The sequence below is a fragment of the Peromyscus californicus genome, unplaced genomic scaffold (assembly GCF_007827085.1).
Source record: "Peromyscus californicus insignis strain IS unplaced genomic scaffold, ASM782708v3 Scaffold_7__1_contigs__length_154581171, whole genome shotgun sequence".
In the NCBI taxonomy this organism is placed as follows: Eukaryota; Metazoa; Chordata; class Mammalia; order Rodentia; family Cricetidae; genus Peromyscus; species Peromyscus californicus.
Genome location: NW_026294595.1, coordinates 97606775 through 97613854, shown reverse-complemented (window position 1 = coordinate 97613854; position 7080 = coordinate 97606775).

Below are 7080 nucleotides of genomic sequence, written 5' to 3'. Positions count from 1 at the left end.
CTTCAATGACAGACTGAGTATCAACAGCATGAGGCAGGAGCACTGAAAAGTAGTTAATACTTGCCTGCTATTACTAAAGTAGCTTTTGTTCAGAACCTTTTCTGTGCCTCAGCTGGGACTTTTAAAACTGAATTGAGTCACTAAAACTGAAAATAGGCAAAGTGATCAGGAAGCCAGGAGAAAGGAGCTATTCAGGTTAGAGAGTGAGAGAGGCCTGGCGTAATTGTACTGATTCATCATTAGGTAAATTCTCAAGAAATCAGGATGGTGACAGCATGGAGACGTAAGGAGGGCTGTCTTACTTAGAGGCATTTAAAAAAAAGCCTGATAATGGGGCTTGGATGCAAGCAATTGTTTGTGGACTTGGTCTCAAGATCAAGCAGAAGCATAAGAGTAAGAGTAAGAGGTTGGGGGGGAGGAAAGGGGAGGGAGAAAGGGAAGGAAGAAGAGAGAGAAGAAGGAGGGGGAAGGAAGGAGGGAGGGAGGGGGAAAGAGAGGAAGGGAGGAGGAGGGAGAGAGAAGAGAGGAAGGAGGAGGGAGGCCTTTTGTGGTAACCATAGCTGATGTTTGTGACTGACTTTGTTCTCCTTGGCCTCCTGGAACAAGCCTATCATATTTCGTACATCACTCTCCCACAGGATGACCATCAGCTCTGAGCACAGAGTGCACTGAAATGGTTGGCTGAGTGCAAGCAAATTCTCAAAAAAAAAGACCAGAGTCTCTGAAACCCTTCCTCAGGGCAGAAGTGTGAGAACTGTGTTTGACAGGAAACAGCAAAGTCTCTGGGGTCTTTTGACTTGGGGCAGAAGAGGACATGGAGCACCACAGTCTTCTGAACTATGCCCAGGTTCCCAAAATATTGCTGTCCTGGCCCTGTGTCCACATATTCTACAAGCTCCATCAAAGTTGTATGACCTGGGGTTCTTTGCTTACCAGAATTAGTGTGCCTTTTGAAGTTCAGCCCTGATGTTATGAACTGACTTCATTGTCTCTGATATTCCTCTCAAAGATGCGTGCTATTTTGGTTTGATGAAATTGCTCAGTATTAAGCTATATCTATTAAGTGACCATGAATGAGTTGGGAATTCAAATTAAATTTGGATCTGGAGATTAATGCTTTCTACTTCATCTTAATGCCATTATCACTCAAATTTTTCATGGGGTGTGAACACAGGATTCCACAGGCCAAAGGCAGAGCCCAAGCTGTGGTGATGAATAGAAGGAGATATCATGTCATCTGTGTCTGTAATAGAGAAAGAGTTAATGAAAGACAAAATTTTGTTTCAAAATTTTGTTTCACCTTGGAAGCTGTTTAAAACCTGTCCCTTGTCAAGGGAGAGCCTTAGCCATGGATAAGACCACAGAGCATTGAGACAGCTAGAAGGAAAACAAGACAAGAAGAGATTACAGGGTGAGCTTGCTTTCTTTTAAACTGGGTGAACATTTCTCACACTAATTCTGTCATTTGAGCTATTTTCTCCCTCCCGGACTGCGAAGTCTATTTTGCTGAAGATGCACCTTTCTGTGATATCTCACTATTGCCAATGACTTCCTTTCCTTTATAACTTTCCACCACCATCTTAGAACTAACTGAAATTCAAATGATTTCAATTCATCCTGCGGTTGTATTTTCATTGCTCATGAAAAAAAATTTGATCCTGAAATGGTGAATCTGAAAATAGTACAGCACAGTGCTTTGTAGTCGCCCCTGAGCTATCAAGGTAGATAGATACCTTGGAATTACAGGAGAGCCATATCCAATCCTATACACAAAATGAGCATCATGGAATTTGACCTTGTGCCACTTGCTACTTTTTATTATCAAAGCTCCACTCATTCCTCAAATACTTTGACAAGCTTCCCCTGTCCTTCCCCAGATCACTATTGTCTACCTACAGTATATTTTACCTGAGCTCTGCTTCGAAGCTATTACTGTGTTCTTAAGTACCAATGCCCCTAACCAGCGCTGACCTCCAGGTGACAATTCAGTCTCTGTAGTTTCTCACTCATACCTAGTTTATAGCTATCCCTGTCCTGGCAAACCATAACAAGGAGACTTTCCATCACTTCAATGGTGGAAAAATTCATTCAGGTGTATATTTACATAAACATGGGGACAGTTATAATTTTCAGGTCTTTCCAGAGGATGCATTCTCTATGAGAGCCAAAGATTATCTTTTTCCAGTTTGCTTAACATCTCTGTCTCTGCTCATTTACTAGGTCAAGGATAAAACAGGGGTGTCTGTAGAGCCAGCAGACATTAGGGCTGCCTGTAAAAAGTGAGGGAAGTTTGACAGCACCAAATGATGACCAGAAAACAATTCAGGAATGTCCATATAATAATATATAATAATATAGGGCATTGCTATGCACTGAGGAAGACTAGAACATCTGTAGTGTGTAGGAAGGGCTGGGGTCATGGCTGTTCACTTGTGTGAAGATCCTATGGTAAGGAAAGCCACCAGCTAGATCCAGATATTTCAAGTGGAGTGAAAGCTACATTTAGGTCACAAGAATGGAGATCAACCTGTCTCAGACACTCCGCATTCCTATAAAGATCAAGATTATAAGGTTATCACTCCTTCATGGCCATGGATGTGCCTTCACCTAGAATGATATGCATTTCCTGTGTGGCTCTTTTCCTTTGGTAGGACAGATGCAGATGAGCTCAAAATGGGTTCAGGCCAGAAACAATTGCCCTTGTTGCATATTATATTGTCTAATTGAACATGGCAAGGTCAGCCGAGTTCTCTTGTATGAAGCTGGAGATGTGCTTGCATACTTATTTGAATTTAATCTCCTGAGTCTACCAATCAAATAAGCGCCACTTCATCTGTAGTATATCGTATTTTAACTGCATTTGTAACGTTTTAAAGCCTGACAGGCAGGAAGATGGGTAAATCAGCATGTATAAATAGAACTGAAGGCCAAAACATCTGAATAGGTGATCTTGGCCTCTCACAGGTGGTTGGGTAAGGCTCTCACCACCACAGCTGCTGCACTGAGCTTATCTGGATGTGTGCATAGGTCTCAGCATTACTTCCTCACTAGGAACAAGAAGTGCAAGCTACCAAGCATCCTCACTACTATTCTCTTAGTCCTCGGCTAACTGGCTATAGATATAGCACCCTCTTCACTAGCCAACAATTGCCACTCACAATGTAATCACAAAAAAAGAAATATAAGCCAAGTTATGCCTTCCAGACTCTTCTTTAATCAGAGTGTAGACCAATTACAGACAATTATACCCATGTCACTTTAGCAATTTGGACATGTCTCATTTTCTCTAGAATTGTGTGTGATACAATACAATGTTATATTTTTTAAAAAAATAAAATTGCAACAAATGTATGATTCAGGGTTTTTTGATGAGCTTTTGAGTCATTCCATAACAGACACCTTTAGATTCAAATAAACATGATGGGGTTTTTAACAAAAGGAATTTTCCAAAATGCAGGTAACAGAGTCACAATGTGCAGCCTCTCATCTTCTGGAGTCCCTCATATACTAGTTTATTGCTCACTGATCCTTGCAGCACCTACTGTTGTACTGTCCAATGACACCATTTTATTCATGTAAAATAGAAATAGAGCAATGTCTCTCTCTGCCTCTTGTCTTTGTTGAATACTCCATTCTCATTCCCAATCTCTAGGTACTAAACAGGTATTTTTGAGTCAACCTTTCTATGCATGTTTCCCCTTTTAGGTTCACAGTTCTCAAGGTTAGGTGGAATCCTTGTTTTTGTTTTGTTTATTGCAAAAAAGCATAGTAACTTTTTTTATCTCTAAGGACTGCTGTTTTGGTTGTATATCTTTCACAGATCATGTAGGGACCAACCTAGCTGTGGACTTCTGAAGTCAAGTTAGAGACTCTTAATTGGATAGAGGACCCAGAAACAAGTGTTTCAAACCTGAATCACACATGCAGATGTGAGAAGTCCCGGGTGCTCCTGCCACCATGGTCTCCATCATGCCTCAGTCATTCTGAAGAACTGTATCCCAGAAGAAACTCTTCTTTCCTCAACTTGCTTCATGCGGTATTTGATCATAACAATGAGGAAAACAACTAATACAATGACTGTGTATTCAAATTTTCTCCACACAATCTAAACCCCCCTCTCTAATTTCACAAGTTCAAAAGTTATTATGAAGTCCTCAATTTTTGTTCATTAACATCTCAATAATTTTCCAAGCATTATATTAAAGCATAGATTCAAAGAAGTGTGGAGAATTCCTTCCCAAGAACACATGGGCACATTATTTCTTTCACAACATCTTTGAATCAAAGTAAACAGTGTAAAAATTACTGGGGTATGTCTTAGCGTGGCACACAATGGAGAATAAAATATTTCAGTGTGAGACAAAGTCTCCATGGCATAGATCTCTCTCTCTCTCTCTCTCTCTCTCTCTCTCTCTCTCTCTCTCTCTCTCTCTCTTTCTTTCTTTCTTTCTTCTGATAGGAAGCTCAAAGCCAGGTCCTCATAGGTTGTAATTAGGTATTCTACCACTGAGTCACATATCCAACCATTATGCAATATCCTTTAAAAATTCATTTCTGTGTCTGTACTATAATCTAGATCTGTTCATCTATGGCAGGCATAATGAAGTCTTTATTTGTAAACATTTACATCAAATACTTCCATTCATAACAATCTTTTGTTTTATATGTATGTATTTTACAATGTAGATGCCTGTATTTATGAATCATGCTATATGATCCAGTCATATATCCAGCTTTACTGAAATAGAGTAGACAAATAAATTTTCATATTTTAAAGTATACAATGTGCTATTTTCTTTAAATATATTGTGAAATAACTACCAGCATCTAGCTCATTCAAATTCCCATAACCTCATATACTTACATTTCTGTGCAGTGAGAACATTCATGATCTAATCTCACAACAAATTCTGAGTATTCTGCACTATCATAATCTATGAGTCCATTCTGGGCATTAGACATCCAGAATATTTTCATTCTACATCACTAAAAGATATACCATGTAGCAAACCTTTCCCATTCTCCCACCCATTGCCTGGCAGCCATCATCCTGCCCTCTGTTCCTGTGCCTTTGACTTTATTACAGAGTCCATGGTAAGCGACATAATGCAGTATTTATTGTTCTGTGCTTGGTTTATTTCATTTTGCAGAACATTCTCCAAATTAATCCTTGTTGAAATAATACCAAAATTTCCTTCTCATTAAGGCTAAGCAACACTGAGTGTGTGAGACATAAACACAAATGCAGATAACTGCACACTTTCTGTGCCTGTTTCCCCATCAGTTGACACTTAAGTTGATTCCAAAGCTTGGCTACTGAAAACAATGCTGCTGTGAATGCTGAAAATAATGCTGCATTGAGCAAAAACTTTATGTGCATCAAGTCTCTGCATGCTGGTATTTTGACCTTGGTTGTTTGGTTTAAGAATTTTTTGTAAAGGGTAAATAAATGGGTTTCACTTTCTTAATTCAGTACAAAACAATTGAGTCTAGCGTATTTAATAGAATGGGTCAGTGGTTTCTTCAACTTTACTCTGTAGTCTTTCTGTTCCTTTCCTCGGCACTTTTTTGGTGTTATAATTTACTATCCATTATTTATTTTACCAATCCAGTAATATTTGATATTCCTTTATTCTCACACTCAAACAATTGCTTCTACAGAAAAAAATAATAACAAACAGATGGTTCTCACACTCAATAAGGTCCATGGAACAGTTTTTATTTCCTTTGTTCTTTCTTCCTACTGACTGGTTTTACTTTACCCTCCCTCTTCTGATGTTCTGGTGGCTTCTAGATTTGCCTTATGTGACTCAGTACACAGTCAATAGCAATTATAGTTTTAGTTTGTCCTTATTGGCCATTCATTTTCTTTCAAATGACCTGGGAGCTATTTACATTTAAATGTGTTACAATTCATTATTCACTATTGCTTCCTGTATGCATCTTTCCCATCCTGCTCAGTGGTTTGAGGATTATTATCAAATATTTTTCTCAGACATACGAAATATGTGGTGTTAGTGGGTATGTATGAATTCTGATATAATATCTTCCTGTTTTGTTATGAGATAAAAAGATTGCAAGCCAAGAATCCTATATAAAGCAAAGAATGCCTGTGTGACATCCAGGAGAAAATACTGTTTCTTCTAAAACAATGCTCCCTGTCTGTCTTTCCTTCGTGTTTCTTAGGTTTTCTAGTCAAACTCTTCTGCTCATAGGTTTTGAGGAATGTAATTAAAACATGTGTAAACAGGTATTTTGTCATCAATCCGTGCTTGAATGGAATGAGTTCTTTTAATCCTCAAACAAAATTCCAGTCTCAATTTCATTGAAATTTTTTTCTATTAATATCTAAGTATTGCTTTCCCTGAATATCAGTGGTACACACTCATTTCTTCATAATTAGGACTTATATTACTTAGTAGTTAATTCATAAACTTCATGCATATAATGTATTACTATTAGAATAGCATATTCTATCTGTTAATTTAATTTGTGTATTTCACATAAATAAGTACGTACATCTTCCAATTCTTTTATTTTCCTCTTAGGATATTTTTCTCCTTGTATTTTATGTCTAAAATCCTCTTAGAATGAATTTTGTGTTGTGATATGGAGGACCAACAGCCATTTTCTTTATTCATTCACTCAGGAGTTTAGATAGAAAACCATGACTTTAAGCTCCAGAGAATGTCTTTGTTACTCTTGAATATTCTTGAAAAGAACAGAGCTGAGATGGCTTACTAATTAAGTAGTCATCCATCTCCTCTGGGAGCATTGATTCACTGGAGTTTTCTATTGGTTTGGTAGAGTAGGGGATATAACAGCATTAAGGAAAATGCTAACCTCCTTCCAAGAAATAATTTGTACCATGTAAGCAATTCCTTAGGATCCCCTGTAGTGGTCAAGAGAAGGCCAAGTGCTTTCTGGGAAGCAACAGGAGCACTGATTACTGACTGAGATAGTTCTGCTTTCAGCACCTGAGTGCTCCAGACAGTGCCAATCTCATTCTTGCAGTGAAGAAAGACATTCTTAGAGCTGCATCCTGGGAAGTTGCTTGTCCCCACATTGTTCTTTCCTTTG